Below are 18,223 nucleotides of genomic sequence, written 5' to 3'. Positions count from 1 at the left end.
TGTTAGTGATGAGGGATTCAAGGAATTGGTTGAAGATGGCCTTGTGTGTGACAAACCATGGAGAGAGGGATTTAGGGAGGACAGAAGAGTTGCGAAATCAGAGAGCAAGTGGAGTTGAGACAGAGATGGAAATCACCAAGGATGAGGACTCGTTCGGTGCAGAGTCTGAGAGAGGACAGCTTGGTGAGGAACTCAGGGTGGGGTTTTGGGGGAATGGTAGAGAATAAGAATTTAAAAAAAAAGGTGAGAGGGGAGGAACAAGATGAGATGCTTGTGAGAGAAGAAGGTACCAGAAAAGTATGAGGAGAGACCAATTTGTCATTTGGTGATGAGAGCAATCGACCCCTGAATTTAGTAGATTCTCTCAAGGAAGACCATCAAAATTATAATTGAAAACCTCATTCATTTAAAAACATAAATTTTTATAATTCTGTCTATCCCATGTTTTGTATCAAATCTCAACTGTTCCCAGACTAAAGTCTTGATGCCAGATACTAATCCACATCTGAAGATTCATACTAGCTGAATCTTCAATATCCCACAACAGATGCCTGGTAGGGAATTGCTTTCTCCACACATTCTTCAGCAAGAGCGTACAATTAAAACAATCTGCTATTAGTGTTCCAATGCCATAGCTGCCTTATAATGTACTGCAATAAAAGGTCTACAAACTGTTGCATGGCCTTGTCTACCCCACCCCCTCCGCAGGAACCTGTCTCAAGTACTTCTGAACCCTCCAACCTGCTGATGCTGTCCTGCTGTACATCCCCAAAAGACTTGCATTTCTATAGCACCTGTCATGACCTTAGGACGTCCCAAAGCCCTTCACAGCCAATGAAATACTATTGAAGTGTTGTCAGTGTTGTAATGTAGGAAACGTTGCAGCCGATTTGCACGCATCAAGCGTCCACAAACAGCAATGTTATAATGATCAGATAATCCGTTTTTAGGTGTTGGTTGAAGAACAAATATTGGCCAGGACACCTGGGAGAACTTCCCTGCTCTTCTTCGAAATAGTGCCGTAGGATCTTTTACGCCCACCGGACCTCGGTTCAACGTCTCATCCGAAAGACGGCACCTCAGACAGTGCAGCACTCCCTCAATATTGCACTGGGAGAGTCAGCCTAGATTTTGTGCACAGGTCTCTGGAGTGGGTCTTGAACCCACAACCTTCTGATTCAGAGGTGAGAGTGCTACCTACTTAGCCATGGCTGACCCCTGCTCCCTCTGCTTCCCCCACCATGGCAGAGTATTCAGCTGATTTGGTACTACCCTCTGGAAATCCCTCCCCAAATCTCTTCACCTCATTTATATCTGTGCAGAACTGCTAACAGAACCCGGCAGCAATCACACAATTATACTACCCATGCATTAGAACATTATTGAATTTACAAATGCACTTTCTACCATTGGTTGTATCTCCACTGGTTGACAAATCAGAGGAACTAAAACTGTGCTGTCAAAGCATTTGTACCATATAGACTTGGGGATCAAAACTGGCATTCAATCAAATTTAAAAGTGGATCAATGAGTTCACTGAACAATGTTACATAATTTCACTTATTAAAAAAATCTTAAATGATCCTTGCCTTCCAAGAAGGACTGACAAGAGTCAAGGATCAGATGTACTGAAAGCATAATCCGATAACCCGGTATAAGCAATAAATTCCAATGGGAAAGATCTTATGTCAAGAAACTAGTTAATATAAGATGAGGATTTAGCATAATACATAATGGTAATGTACATGAACGAAGATTATAGATAGTGTGACTATGTTTGTGGAAGATATGTTAATGAGGATTAAGTATAATAGTTTAATCTCCATTGATACCTTGACCTTCAAAAATATGAATCACTAGTATATGCAGTGTACCCTCAATTACGTGCTGCCAAGTAATGGGCACACTCCAGGCTAAGCTTCGTGCCAGATTATGGTCTACAGAGCAGTAGTGATACCCGCCTTCCTACATGGTTCAGAGACGTGGACCATATACAGTAGACACCTCAAAGCGCTGGAGAAGTACCAACAACACTACCTCCGCAAGATCCTGCAAATCCATTGGGAGTATAGATGCACCAAAGTCAGTTTTCTCGCTCAGGCCGACATCCCCAGCATCGAAGCACTGACCAAACTCGACCAGCTTCGTTGGGTGGGCCACATTGTCCGCATGCCCGACACGAGACTCCCAAAGCAAGCACTCTACTCGGAACTCGGAACACGGCAAGTGAGTCCCAGCTGGGCAGAGGAAATGCTTCAAGGGCACCCTCAATGCCTCCTTGATAAAGTGCAACATCCCTACCGGCACTGGGGAATCCCTGGCCCAAGACTGCCCCCTATGTGGAGGAAGAGTATCCAGGAGGGCGTTGAGCACCTTGAGTCTCGTCGCCGAGAGCATGCAGAAATCAAGCACAGACAGTGGAAGGAGTGTGTGGAAAACCAGACGACCCACCCACCCTTTCCTTTAACCACTGTCTGTCCCACCTGTGACAAAGACTGTAATTCCCATATTGGACTGTACAGTTACCGGAGAACTGACTGAGAGTGGAAGCAAGTCTTCCTCGATTTCGAGGGACTGCCGATGATGATGGTGACACTCCAGCTGTAAAAATAAGTCGTCAGTATACTCACTATACCCTACAAATATATACTCTCAGAATAGAAGCACAATTAGTAACAGAGTTGCTTGGACTTGTAGGGCTGCAGTGCCAGGGCTTGGAGGCCCACTGGTCACAGTTTGGACATCCCAAAGTGCACGTGTTTGCAAGAGTGGTGTATAGCTCCATGTATACTGTATTGCGATATTCTTGAATTACCATTCCATTTCTAACTTCTCTTTCCTCTCCTAGGTCCTCGAACATATCACTGCTCCCCAGTGTTCTCTTCCAAAACCCTCAATTTAAAGCCCTGCACACCAGCTTCTGCCCTTCACAGAGCACAGAAACAGCCCTAGCTGGAGTTATCCTCTGATTGCGGCCATCAAGCGGTATCCTTCCTTGGCCTCCTCAACCTTTCTTTAGCCTTTAACACAGTTGACCGTGCCATATTCCTCGATCACCTCGGGACCGTTATTCAACGGCCCCACTCCGACCTATCCAAACACAGTCAAAAGTATTTCTGCCACAATCTACTGAACTGAGCTATAATATTCCATCGCTGAGCAGAGATGGGCTCTGTAGGACATTGACGTTGCCAGTGATAGGTGTGGCCGAACTTTCTTGATAACTCTAAACCATCTTTGTCACTCTTGCCCCAGTGAAAATTGAACCCTTTATGAATTTGCCATACATCGTCCTTCAACTGAGTTAGCTACTCGTCTTCAACTTGAATGACCTCCGAGTGTACCATTCGGAGGTAGATAATGCAAAGCCTACTGATTCACCTAATTTGTTATATTTTTTCCCCTCGGAGCCACATCTAAATGTTGTCATTTTTTCTTTAAAAAAAAAACTGTCCAGTACACCTAACCAAAGAAGCTTATGATGGCCAACAGCAATTGCAAATCTTAAAATGTTCAAATGCTCTGAATATATAATAGGACTTTAAAAATAAAAATCCTGCTGTGTAACCATGTCCAACCCAACTCTCAATGGGAGATGGGGTTTGATTAGGGTTGTATCTCCTTTCCCTTGTGATGATGGGATTTTATTCAACATCTGTTCTGCTTCTTTTATTTTATAGGGGTACATAGAATATATGACACAGAAACAGGCCATTTGGCCCAACCAGTCCATGCCGGTGTTTATGCTCCACTCGAGCCTCCTTCCGTCTTTCCTCATCTAAATCCATCAGCATAACCCTCTATTCCCTTCTTCCTCATATGCTTGTCTACCTTTCCCTTAAATGCATCTATACTATTCGCGTCAACCACTCCCTGTGGTGGCGAGTTCCATATTCTCACCATTCTGACGATCTTATATTGATGGCCTCTAGTTATGCTCTTCCCCATAAGTGGAAATAGTCTCTCTGTATCCACTCTATTAAAAATCTTCATAATTTTAATGACTTCTAGTAGGTCACCCCTCAGCCTTCTTTTTTTTTAAAAGAGAAAAGAGATCCGGCCTGTTCATCCTTTCCTGATATGTATAGAAACATAGAAAATAGGTGCAGGAGTAGGCCATTCGGCCCTTCTAGCCTACACTGCCATTCAATGAGTTCATGGCTGAACATGCAACTTCAGTACCCCATTCCTGCGTTCTCGCCATACCCCTTGATCCCCCGAGTAGTAAGGACTACATCTAACTCCCTTTTGAATATATTTAGTGAATTGGCCTCAACAACTTTCTGTGGTAGAGAATTCCACAGGTTCACCACTCTCTGGGTGAAGAAGTTTCTCCTCATCTCGGTCCCAAATGGCTTACCCCTTATCCTTAGACTGTGACCCCTGGTTCTGGACTTCCCCAACATTGTGAACATTCTTCCTGCATCTAACCTGTCCAAAGCCATCAGAATTTTAAACGTAAACTCCAGTGAATGGAAAGGGGCCCAGGTTGATTATGTGCTTCATGATAGGTCAGCCCCCAACCGGGAAGTACAGTCAAGGATAAGGTAAGCCATTTGGGACCGAGATGAGGAGAAACTTCCTTCAATAACAAGAATGTTCTTCCTCAGGTTAGGAGACCAAAACTGTACACAATACTCCAGGTGTGGCCTCACCAAGGCCCTGTACAACTGTAGCAACACCTCCCTGCCCCTGTACTCAAATCCCCTCGCTATGAAGGCCAACATGCCATTTGCTTTCTTAACCGCCTGCTGTACCTGCATGCCAACCTTCAATGACTGATGTACCATGACACCCAGGTCTCGTTGCACCTCCCCTTTTCCTAATCTGTCACCATTCAGATAATAGTCTGTCTCTCTGTTTTTACCACCAAAGTGGACAACCTCATATTTATCCACATTATACTTCATCTGCCATGCATTTGCCCACTCACCTAACCTATCCAAGTCGCTCTGCAGCCTCACAGCATCCTCCTCGCAGCTCACACTGCCACCTAACTTAGTGTCATCCGCAAATTTGGAGATACTACATTTAATCCCCTCGTCTAAATCATTAATATACAGTGTAAACAGCAGGGGCCCCAGCACAGCACCTTACGGTAGGTACCCCACTACTCACCGCCTGCCATTCTGAAAAGTACCCATTTACTCCTACTCTTTGCTTCCTGTCTGACAACCATTTCTCAATCCATGTCAGCACACTACCCCCAATCCCATGTGCTTTAACTTTGCACATTAATCTCTGTGTGGAACCTTGTCGAAAGCCTTCTGAAAGTCCAAATATACCACATCAAATGGTTCTCCCTTGTCCACTCTACTGGAAACATCCTCAAAAAATTCCAGAAGATTTGTCAAGCATGATTTCCCTTTCACAAATCCATGCTGACTTGAATCCTATCATGTCACCTCTTTCCAAATGCGCTGCTATGACATCGTTAATAATTGATTCCATCATCTTACCCACTACCGATGTCAGGCTGACCGGTCTATAATTCCCTGTTTTCTCTCTCCCTCCTTTTTTAAAAAGTGGGGTTACATTGGCTACCCTCCACTCGATAGGAACTGATCCAGAGTCAATGGAATGTTGGAAAATGACTGTCAATGCATCCGCTATTTCCAAGGCCACCTCCTTAAGTACTCTGGGATGCAGTCCATCAGGCCCTGGAGATTTATCGGCCTTCAATCCCATCAATTTCCCCAACACAATTTCTCGACTAATAAGGATTTCCCTCAGTTCCTCCTCCTTACTAGACCCTCTGACCCTTCTTATATCCGGAATGTTGTTAGTGTCCTCCTTAGTGAATACCGAACCAAAGTACTTGTTCAATTGGTCCGCCATTTCTTTGTTCCCCGTTATGACTTCCCCTGATTCTGACTGCAGGGGACCTACATTTGTCTTTAATAACCTTTTTCTCTTTACATATCTATAGAAACTTTTGCAATCCGTCTTAATGTTCCCTGCAAGCTTCTTTTCGTACTCCATTTTCCCTGCCCTAATCAAACCCTTTGTCCTCCTCTGCTGAGTTCTAAATTTCTCCCAGTCTCCGGGTTCGCTGCTATTTCTGGCCAATTTCTATGCCACTTCCTTGGCTTTAATACTATCCCTGATTTCCCTTGATAGCCACGGTTGACCCACCTTCACTTTTTTATTTTTATGCCAGATAGGAATGTACAATTGTTGTAGTTCATCCATGTGGTCTCTAAATGTCTGCCAGTGCCCATCCACAGTCAACCCCTCAAGTATCATTCGCCAATCAATCCTAGCCAATTCACGCCTCATACCTTCAAAGTTACCCTTCTTTAAGTTCTGGACCATGGTCTCTGAATTAACTGTTTCATTCTCCATCCTAATGCAGAATTCCACCATATTATGGTCACTCTTCCCCAAGGGGCTTCGCACAACGAGATTGCTAATTAATCCTCTCTCGTTACACAACACCCAGTCTAAGATGGCCTCTCCCCTAGTTGGTTCCTCAACATATTGGTCTAGAGAACCATCCCTTATGCACTCCAGGAAATCCTCCTCCACTGTATTACTTCCAGTTTGGTTAGCCCAATCTATGTGCATATTAAAGTCACCCATTATAACTGCTGCACCCTTATTGCATGCACCCCTAATTTCCTGTTTGATGCCCTCCCCAACATCACTACTACTGTTTGGAGGTCTGTACACAACTCCCACTAACGTTTTTTGCCTTTTGGTGTTCTGCAGCTCTACCCATATAGATTCCACATCATTCAAGCTAATGTCATTCCTAACTATTGTATTAATCTCCTCTTTAACCAGCAATGCTACCCCACCTCCTTTTCCTTTTATTCTATCCTTCCTGAATGTTGAATACCCCTGGATGTTGAGTTCCCAGCCCTGATCATCCTGGAGCCATGTCTCCGTAATCCCAATCACATCATATTTGTTAACATCTATTTGCACAGTTAATTCATCCACCTTATTACGGATACTCCTTGCATTAAGACACAAAGCCTTCAGGCTTGTTTTTTTTAACACCCTTTGTCCTTTTAGAATTTTGTTGTACAGTGGCCCTTTTTGTTCTTGTCTTGCGTTTCTCTGCTCTCCACTTTTTCTCATCTCCTTTCTGTTTTTTGCTTTTGTCTCCGTTTTGATTCCCTCTGTCTCCCTCCATTGATTCCCATTCCCCTGCCATATTAGTTTAACTCCTCCCCAACAGCACTAGCAAACACTCCCCCTAGGACATTGGTTCCGGTCCTGCCCAGGTGCAGACCGTCCAGTTTGTACTGGTCCCACCTCCCCCAGAACCAGTTCCGGTGCCCCAGGAATTTGAATCCCTCCCTGCTGCACCACTGCTCAAGCCATGTATTCATCTGCGCTATCCTGCGATTCCTACTCTGACTAGCACGTGGTACTGGTAGCAATCTCGAGATTACTACTTTTGAGGTCCTACTTTTTAATTTAGCTCCTAGCTCCTTAAATTCGTTTCGTAGGACCTCATCCCTTTTTTTTACCTATGTCGTTGGTACCAATGTGCACCACTACAACTGGCTGTTCTCCCTCCCTTTTTAGAATGTCCTGCACCCGCTCCGAGACATCCTTGACCCTTGCACTAGAGGGAGGCAACATACCATCCTGGAGTCTCGGTTGCGACCGCAGAAACGCCTATCTATTCCCCTAACAATTGAATCCCCTATCACTATCGCTCTCCCACTCTTTTTTCTGCAACAGAGCCAGCCACGGTGCCATGAACTTGGCTGCTGCTGCCCTCCCCTGATGAGTCATCTCCCTCAACAGTACTCAAAGCAGTGTATCTGTTTTGCAGGGGGATGACCACAGGGGACCCTTGCACTACCTTCTTTGCACTGCTCTTCCTGCTGGTCTTCCATTCCCTATCTGGCTGCGGACCCTTCTCCTGTGGTATGACCAACTCGCAACACGTGCTACTCACGTCATTCTCAGCATCGTGGATGCTCCAGAGTGAATCCACCCTCAGCTCCAACTCCGCAACGCGGACCGTCAGGAGCTGGAGGTGGATACACTTCCCGCACACGTAGTCGTCCCTGAGTTCCCACATGGTACAGGAGGAGCATAACACGCGACCGAGCTCTTGCATTTCTAATATTATCCTTGTAAATCTTCTCTGCATCCTCTCCAGTGCCTCTAGGTCCTTTTTATAATATGGTGACCAGAACTGTACTCTAAGTGTGGTCTAACCAAGGTTCGATACAGGTTTAGCATAACTTTCCTCCTTTTCAATTTTATGGGCCGGATTTCCGGCAGGTTTGCGACTGGGTTTGCACCGCGATTTGACCATCTGCATCGAAAACCCGGTCGCAAAGCCCGGGCGGGATCCTCGGGTACCTGTTTGCGGCGGCGCTTTCAAGTACCGCCGGGGTGAGGTGCGCTGACGTACAACGACTCGGTTTGTGTTTGGGTCCGAGTTTCGGCACTCTCCCTACCCGTACGCCGCGCCCAGAATAGCGACAGGTCAAACATGTCGGTACAGCCCTGCCAGCAGCGGTAAGTATGAAAACCTGCAAAAAAGACAAGTTAAAGTTTGTATTTTACATTTTTTTGCAGCGATTACTTGGTCAAGGATCTTGTTTTTGGAATTTTTTTATTTTTCCCTCCTCCCAAGGCCTCTCTCGCAGCGCTCCCAGCCCCGGACTAAAGTTGTCAAAACTCGCGGTTTGTGCCGCGAATGCTTCTGCAATGCCTCCCTTACCGATGGACGTAAAGGCCGAAAGTTCGGGCTAAAAACGGTAGCGCAGCGCAAACGGTAAGTTTCATGTATTGCTACAGATTGCGCCAAAAAACTCCAAAAGCCGAAAATCCGGCCCTATACCTCTAGAAATAAACCATAGTGCTTGGTTTGCTTTTTTAAAAAATGGACTTGCTAACCTGTGTCTACAACTTTTAGAGATTTGTGTATTTGTACTCCGAGATCCCTTTGTTCCTCAGCCCCTCCTAGTCTCGCATCCTCCAGGTAATAAGTGGCCTCCCTATTCTTCCTACCAAAATGGAATGCCTCACATTTATCTCTGTTGTACTTCATTTGCCAATTATATGCCCATTCTGCAAGTCCCCTGTAATTTGTTGCAGTCCTCCTCAGTATTGACCATCACCCCCAATTTGGTGTCATTCACAAATTTAGAAATTGTGTTTTTGATTCCAAAGTCTAAATCATTAATATAAATTGTAAACAACAGTGGTCCCAGCACTGGTCCTTGTAGAACACCAATACTCACCTTCTGCCACTGTAAATTGCTACCCTTTACTCCTACTTTCTGCTTTCTGTCTTGAAGCCAGCTAGCTATCCATTCTGCTACTTGTCCCCTGACTCCGCATTCTCTGACCTTGTTCATCAGTCTATTATATGGTATCTTATGGAAGGCTTTTAAAAAATCTAGATAAATTACATCTACTGCATTACCATTGACTACTCTCTCTGTTACTGCTTCAAAAAATTCAATAAGGTTGGTCAAGCAAGACTTTCCCTTTTGAAATCCATGCTGTCTATTCATTATTATATTTTTGGTTTCTGGATGCTCTTCTATTTTCAGCTTTAGTAGGGATTCCATTATTTTTCCTACCACCGATGTTAAGCTGACTGGTCTAGAATTCCCTGGACATGTTCTATCTCCCTTCTTAAATATAGGTATTACGTTAGTTATTCGCCAGTCCTCTGGCACTACACCTTTTTCTAACGAATTATTAAATATGTGTAGTAATACCCCTGCTAACTCATCCCTCGATTCTTTGAAAATGTATGGATGCAATCCCTCCTGACCAGGGGTTTTATTCTCTTTGAGTTTGATTAGTTTATTTAAATGCACTTATCTCATTACTAATTTTATGTTCCTTGATAATTTAATTTCATAGTTGCTCTTTGTCTTCCGACTTGTTTCCTAATCTTTTCATATTTTCCCTTATCATGCACTCTCCTGCTGTCTATGTACTTAATGCCTCTTTCCTTACCCTCAATTGTTCCCTGATGGCTTTATTCATCCGTGGGGTCTCATTAGTATTTAGTTTGTTCTTTCCTTTGAGTGGAATATATTATTCCTGCACTCTGTTGAACACCATTTTAAATGTTTCCCATTGCTGATCTACATTGTTTTTTGCCAATATTGTTGTCCATTTTATTTTCGCAAGTTATTTTCAAGTCCTTCCCATAGTTTGCAATATCTTCTTTAAATCCATTGTGCTCTGCAGCATTCATTATTCTCCCAGAGTGATCTAAGATTTATCCTTGGGATATCTGGAAAATCAGTACTAAAATGCTTGTACTTAAATGTCAATTGTTAAATATTTTGACTGCTTTCCTCAACACTGTTCAATGCATCTGGATCACTGCCAGCCAAAAAAATGATAACTGAAACCAGACTACTGACTTTCCAGATCATAACAGATCACTCTGGAATGATCATCCACTCTGTCTAGTTCAAAGACAAGGAGTCACAATGCATGCTCACATATTTTTGAAACATCAGGCACATAGTCTCATATTAAGCACAGTGCCACTAATAAACAGGCAGCTTGACAGCACTATTTTTGATCACTTGCTTGTAAGGGCATGGCATGACTTAATGAACGGACACGGTGAGTTATTCCTAGCATTTACTATTATAAGCTTATCTGCTGCATATGACCATAGGATAAATGCGTAGGATATATAGAAGTTACAACACAGAAACAGGCCATTCGGCCCATCTAGCACATGTCGGCATTTACCCTCCACACAAGAAAATAGTCCTAATCATGTTTACTTACCTTGTTCCTATATCCCTTCATTCCCTTTTACTTCACCCAGCTATCCAATTTCATCTTGAATACGGACATAGTTTTGTTCAACCCTAAAAGTAAATCTGTGTAAAAATAACTCAGTGTAAAGAAGTTTCAACTGCTCTCTGTTCTAAATCTCTTACATTTAATGTTGTTATACTTCCAGACCTGATCATTCCAACACACTCCTAGCCGGCCTCCCGTCTTCCACCCTCCATAAACTTGAACTCATCCAAAACTTTGCTGCTCGTCTCCTAACTCATACCAAGTCCCATTCACCCATCACCCCTGTGCTCAATTACCTATATTGTTCCTGGACTGGCAACTCCTCAATTTTAAAATTCTCATTCTCGTTTTCAAATCCGTCCATGGCCTCACCCCTCCCCATCTCTGTAACCTCCTCCAGCCCTCCGAGAACTCTATGCTCCTCCCATTCTAGCCTCTTGCGCATCCCAATTTTAATCCCACCATCAGTGACCGTGCCTTCAGTTGCCTAGGCCCCAAACTCTGGAATTCCCTCCCTAAACTTTGCCCCTCTTTCCTACTTTAAGACACTGCTTAAAACTTACCTCTTTGACCAAGCTTTTGGTCATCTGTCCTAATATCTTATGTGGCTCGGTGCCAAATTTTATTTGATACATTTGTGAAGCACCATGGGACGTTTTATTACATTAAAGGCGCTATATAAATGCACGTTGTTGCTGTATCTTTTGCCCTTTGTATTTGAACCCTCAACTACTAGAAATAGTCTGCTTCTATCTACCCTGTCCTATTCTTTCATAATTTTAAACACTTCTATCATATTGCCCCATAATCTGTATTGTTCTAATAAACAAAAGACCCAATTTTTCAAGTTGTTCTTCGTATTTTTATTTCCTTCGACCAGGCAGAATCCTGGTGAAGCTGTTTTGTACCATCTTGAAAGCTTCAATATCCTTACTACAATGTAGGGCGCAATACTACACACAGTACTCTAACTGAGGTCTTGAGGTTTTATATAGGCTAGTCATTACCTAATGGCTTTTACATTCTATATCACTTGCGATAAAACATAGAATGCCATTAGCTCTTTTTAAAGACTTTATCAACCTGAGGTGGGGCCTTTAAAGTCCTACAAACCTGTACCCCAAAATGCTCTGCTCTCCCACATCACCATCTACTTCCATTCACAGTATAATCAAAATTCAACAACTCACACTTACTTATGTTGAATTCCATTTGCCACTTTTTAGCCTATTCCCCCATCTTATCAATATCTCTTAACAGTTTCCTATGGTCTTCTAAAGAATGAACTATACCTCCTATTTTGGTATCATCTGAAAATTTCGACACCACTCCTTGAAAGCATATACTCAAATCACTGAGGCTCCCAGTGAACAGGAACCCTGTGGGACACCACTACCCAACACTCTGGAAAAACTTCCCTTAACTCCTACTCGCCCTTCTAATTAATTTTTAATCCAGTTCTGAAGTAATCTCCAATGTGGTATCTTGTCAAAAGGTTATCTGAAAGTCCATGTACACTGCATCCACTGCATTTCACCCATCTGCTGAGCTAGACTTTCCATTTACATTGATATCGCCGAAAAAGGGGCGATTTTTCCGGCGTAGATTGTGTTATTTTTTGGGATCACCGGAATATCGCCCATTTTAAAAACTGCTGGTTCCGCCTTTTTAATTTGGCTGATAGCCATAGCAATGTGAAATGGGCGATAGCAATTTATTCCGTCATGCAAGGCTGGCGTCCGTATTTTTCTTTTAGGTGATTAACTTTTCCCGCAATTCATGAGGTCAGGCGTTGTCTGCGCATGCTCAGAAGACTGAAAGAGAGCGAGAGAGAGAAAGCAGTCGACTAAAAAAGCAGATAGTACAAGTAGAGAAAAGCATTTCAGTTGATTAAAAAAGCAGATAGTAAAATTCGGATGGATTATGTGGAGGAGGGAGTGAGTGATGTTGGTGAGGTGGCGGAGGCGGATGAGGGGAGTGATGTGGCAGAGATGGGTGGGGGAAGGAGAGCAAAACGGTTTTCCGAGGAAGCCAATGTTGGCCTGGTCCACGAGGTGGAAACTTGGAGGGCCCAATTAACCCGGGATGGTCGCGGGAAACCTCCCCTGTATATACCAAATCTGGGCGGAGATCGCCGAAGCTGTTTCATCGGCCCACAATGTGCGAGAGCCAAACCAGTGCCGCAAGCGCTGGAACGACCTGGTTGGGTCTGGAAGAGTAAGTATTAAATTATTAAATTGACTCATTAATTCAAATGTAAATCTGCAGTATTGTAATTAAGCTGGTAATCTTGGTGTCATGTGTTAGTTCCTAACCACGATCTTATTAAATTTATTCTCCGACCGAAGGCATAACCATGCATTCACAATTGCATACAAAGCGTATTAGCATATAACGTTAACGATGAATAGCATGGGCGATGACTAATTGTGGATTATTTCTGTATTCTGTGTGTTGTGTAATAGTTATAGTATTTAGTAATATCTGTAATAGTACCTAGGCAATTAGCTTATGCCATGCACTTGTCACCTTTGCAGAGGAAGATTTCAAAAAATAGAGCAGAGCAGAGGCAGACCCGAGGAGGACCAGCTGAACTGTGCCAGCTGACAGACCTGGAGGAGCGGGCCTTGGCACAAGTGGGTGTGCATAATCGTTCAGCCACCCGTGGTGGTGCTGAACCCGTTGCTGCGCCACGTGAGTAATGTATAAACCATTGGTGATTTAAAGTAATTTAATGCCATTTCAGTATAATATGACTGATGTAATGTTATGTAATTAATGATGGGATCATGAAATATCATTGTAATGCCATGCAGACTCTGTACTATCATGTTAATTATACGTGACGTCTGTCGGTGATATTTATTGCAGTAGTGTTGCTCCTCATACATATGCCTGTGTAGTGTAAGCATTCTTATGTCACCCTGGCCTCCCCGTCTCTTCTACTAACCTCAATTATGTTTTCTAGGTCCCCAGGCTCCCCAGGAGCAATCCAGAAGCATAGCGGCCCCAGGAGCTTCACCACTCCTTGTACAGAGGAGACCAGCGAGGAGGAGGAGGAGGATGAGCCTCAAGCGTGCTGCTCTAATGTTCCTGTGGCCACGCAGTCTTCAACTGAGAAAGCAGCGGGGCCAAGCCCCTTGCAGCAGGGCACTCCGAGTGGTCTAATGCCTACGCCGACCCCGTGGAGGTTGGTTCGGCGAGGTAGGGTTGCTCAACAGGCAGATGTCAACCTGGACATGGTTGAACTGTCCAGGCAACAGGTGGATTGACTGGTCACATTGCCCCATTCCGTTGGCCAATTCCGTTGATGCCATGTGGTAGGCGGTGGTCTCCATTTCTTTCAAAATTTCTTTGGAAACGTCTTCTCCAGGTTCACCAGAGACTCTGCCACCGTCACCCCCAACACAGCAATAGCGCTCAAGATGCCCTGTTTGAAGGTGGCTTGGTGTGAATGCGGATAGAAGGGGGGGCATAAGTGGGAAGTTCATATCAGGGTGGATCGAGGCAAAGGGAAGAGTGGCTGCAGGTAGAGGAGGGGGGGGGGACATTATTCTTGTTTTTGTATTGTTTACTGTTGGAGTTGTTATTGTTATTATAAATTTGTTGACTGTTTGGGGGGGGGGGGGTGGCGGTGGGTGTTTGTGTTATGTTATATTATAATTGTTATTGACAAATTGTCATTGTTAAATATTGTTATTAAAAAAAATCACTTCGGGTGGCGAGAGGATGGGTGTTTATATTCATGTATTTTTTTTCCACTTTAATTTGTTTAAAAAAATTACAAAATTAAAAATAATTTATTAAATATTTTTATTTAAACTTAACTTTGTTGTGTAGTATCTTCCAATAACAGAAAGGTTAAACATCAATACAAGGGTTGCAAACAATGGCAAGGCCAGGCCAGGCAAGGATGAAATGTAACATAACGCAACTATAATTGTCAACAATGTAACTTCACGCAAAGCATTCATTTATGAGCTGCTGACGCAACAGTCTTGCAGCTGCGTAACTTTCACGGGGCTTTTCCTGTGGTCTAGGGTGGGGTGGGGGCATGGCTTCAACGCCAGCCTGATTGTCCTCCCCAAGGTCCTCGTCCTCCTCCTCCTCCCCTTTCTCCTGGTGGACCGGCAGTCCCATCTGGCAATTGTTGTCCCCTCCTGATAGCTAAGTTATGCAACATGCAACACACCACAATGAACTCAGCGACCTGCTCAGGATGGTATTGTAAGTCGCCTCCCGAGTGGTCCAGGCATCCGAAACGCTGCTTAAGCACTCCAATTGTCTTTTCAACAATATTGTGTATGGCTATATGGCTTTCATTGCATCAATTCTTGGTTTCAGGTCAGAGACAGTGCTCTCACGCAAGATGTGCACATCATGGATGCTCCCTGGAAATTTTGCATTTACTGTCATGATTATTTGCTTGTGGTCGACAACGAGTTGCACATTCAGGGAGTGGAATCCCGTTCGGTTCCGAAACACCTCTGCATCCTGAAAAGGTGCTTGCAGGGCGATGTGCGTACAGTCTATTGCTCCCTGCACCTTGGGAAAGTTTGCTATTCTTGAGAACCCCAAAGCCCTCTCACTCTGTGCTTCCCTGGCCATAGGGAAGTTTATAAAGTCCATCCTGCGAGCGTAAAGGGCTTCAGTCACCTGTCAAATGCAGCAGTATGTGGCGTGATGATAGATGCTGCAAATGTCGCCAGCTGTGGCCTGATAGGGGCCCAATGCATAGAAGTGCCGCAGTAACCTTAACCTCAACGGGCAGTGCATTCCTGATGGTGCTGGTAGGCTGCAGAGCTCCCTTAATTAGCTGGCATATCTCACTGATGACCTCCTTTTGGAAGCGCAACCTCCTAAGGCACATGTTATCAGACAAATCCAAGTATGATCGCTTATCCCTGTAAATGCGTTGGGTGTAAGGTCTCCTCCTCCTCTGCAGTCTATCACCTTTTGCTCCTCAATAAACCTTCTCCCATCTCTATTCTGCGGCATGTGAGTAGTCATCAATACTGGCTGAGAAATTACAGGCTCCATTACTATAAATGCCCTAAAATGTCTTCAAAATTATTAAATTGTCCTCCAAAAACGCAATATAAACTCAAAATTCACCACAATGTGATTAGATGGTTGTCAAGATTTTAAAACTACCTTAAAATCAGTCACGAATTATTTCAATGCTCCCATCAACTTGAAGCAGCCTTTTATTAAAAATCCTCCGAGTTACAAAATGGCGTCCATACCGCTGTGTTAAGGTCAGGTGAGTGCAGCTATTCTTGAGCGTTTTTTTGGGTGAGCAATCATTTGGGCGGTATATGGGCGAGATGCCGAAAGTAGCGCTCGGCAATAATCTGGGCGGTATTTGGCCGTTAGTTTCCATTTATAATCAAATATGGGCGGTAAACTCAATCTCAGCAGTTAAATGTGCGGTAAATGGGCAGATATATGCCTAAAGTCTAGCCCACTGTGTCTGTTACTTCTTCAAGAATTCTATGAGGTGTGATGAGCACCATCATTCTATTTTAGTTATCTACATACATGATAATTTCATCCTTAATTAAAGACAAAAATTTTCCCAACCACAGACGTTAAGCTAACTGACCAGTGTTTGCCTGCATTAGTTTGGTCTCCCTTTTTACAAATGGACACTGTTACGTCTTTAGATGCTCTGCTAATGACTCCACGAGGCAATGTGTTGTACTTGAATTGTAGTGACCTTAGTCCTTTGTTTGTAACTCCAGAGTGAGGATCACACATGGTAGCCTGCCTTTTATACTTGGCCTGGTACACCTGTACAAGTCTCCCACTGCAGTGCTGCCTGGTGGCACACCCTGTAATGGTACAAGCAGTGACCATGTAGGATACATGACATCACTCTCCCCCAAGTCCTTAGTGCAAATCGCCTTTGCATTGACTGTGCTCTGGGCTTAACTCTATCTGGTTGACCCTTGGAGGGTCGTTTCCATCTTGGGTGAGTGGGTGGTGTTTCGTTGGCAGTAGAGGTGCTGGTGGTTTCTGTTTGTGCATCCATGACCACTCCATTCTCTCCCCCCCTCTCACATACAGATTGTGCCAGTGGCTCATTACATTCAAGTCCAAAAAAAAATTGCATTTACAGTATTACATTCATGGTACCGTTGAGAGGCAAGTACATTAAAATGGTGAGGAACATATTTGGAATATACTTGGAGTCAGTGCTGGGGTCAGCACCGGTGCGTGAGGACAAATTAGTGCCAGAACTGCTGGATGGTGTCCAGGTAGTCTGGTGGCGGCGCAGTGCCCAGTGCTGGCAGTGGGAACCCGGTTGGCTCAAGTTGCCTGCTCTTGGGGCTTCTGCCGTTGCTCCTAGTGTCGGGCAGGTTCACAGATGCCTGTGACCTCCCTGTCCTTTCCTTGCACCCCGGGTCGCTGCTGCTCCCTGAGGAACAGTCGTCTAGCAGTGCACAGGGAACTGCTGACTCGCTTGCCTGGGCATTATTTGGTTTGTGATCCTGGCTGGTCTCAGTCCCATTTGGGAGAACTGTTGCAGGCGATCCTTCGTTCCAGAGTATGACCTTGGTAGCGATATGGTCTGGGGGCTGCGCCTGAGTGCGGTTTACTCTGTCAGGCTCGTGGCGGTTAGTGCCATCGGGTGCCTGAGAGGTGGTGCCAATCGGGGGCAGGGTACCAATACCGGTGCCATTGCCCTCCTGAGATCGCTTTCTCTGCAGCTTGTATGTATTAGCTGCTTGAGGCCACACTCCGTGGTGCATCACTCTGGTCCCAGGGACGTAGGCTACAGCATTGGGTAGCTCACTGGACCTGTGTGCTCCCGATGGGTGTTTGCCCGCTGCATTGACTGAATGCAGTTGAAATCCTACATCGCACACGTTTCATTACTCATTGTAAATAACCTGTGGCTCCGATTTCAATCGCGCAACTTTTCTTTGCTTATTGCATGTATACAACTCTGATCATCAATTACACAGGTTATATCTAACTCACAGTTGCTATTACATTGATTGAAAGTGTGGAACTGTCCCTTTAAGTGTGGTGGGTTACAGGCCTCCTTTAAGAGAGCCTTGCTATCTTTACCCCAATCCTCTTCTCCATTTGGTGCCATGTGTTGCTCCATCAGCGCTGCACCTCGTGGTCTGGCCGCCACCATCTTTTTCTTCAGCGCTTCACCTCATGGTTTGGGCGCCATCTTTCCTCCATCCACGATGTCGACTGCTGTGATCCTCTTCTTCCCCGGGTTCTGCCACCGAGGCTGGGAAGTCGCCTTTGGATCCGATTTTCTTCCTCCGGAGTCCTACCATTGGAGCCTGGAAGGTGTGTTCGGGTCGTCTCGGCTGGATCATCTCCACGCAGTTGTGCTAAGCGGTCTGTGCCTCGGATGCCATGCTGGTCTGCTCTCTGGTGCCAGATCCAACCTCGGGTGAGGGCTTGCTTTGCCTCTGAGTGCAGAGGACGTCGATCG

At 44.7% G+C, this 18,223-nt stretch overlaps 1 protein-coding gene across 4 annotated transcripts in view; it reads right to left on the bottom strand.

Annotated features, from left to right (window-relative positions):
- Positions 1 to 18,223, bottom strand: part of ehbp1 (EH domain binding protein 1) — a 499,650-nt gene that overhangs the window by 368,988 nt on the left and 112,439 nt on the right. The gene's annotated exons all lie outside the window — the stretch shown is intronic.

Source organism: Pristiophorus japonicus, chromosome 9 (genome assembly GCF_044704955.1).
Source record: "Pristiophorus japonicus isolate sPriJap1 chromosome 9, sPriJap1.hap1, whole genome shotgun sequence".
Classification (NCBI taxonomy): Eukaryota; Metazoa; Chordata; class Chondrichthyes; family Pristiophoridae; genus Pristiophorus; species Pristiophorus japonicus.
The sequence above is the reverse complement of the archived record's forward strand: the minus strand, read 5'-3'. Positions and strand labels throughout refer to the sequence as shown.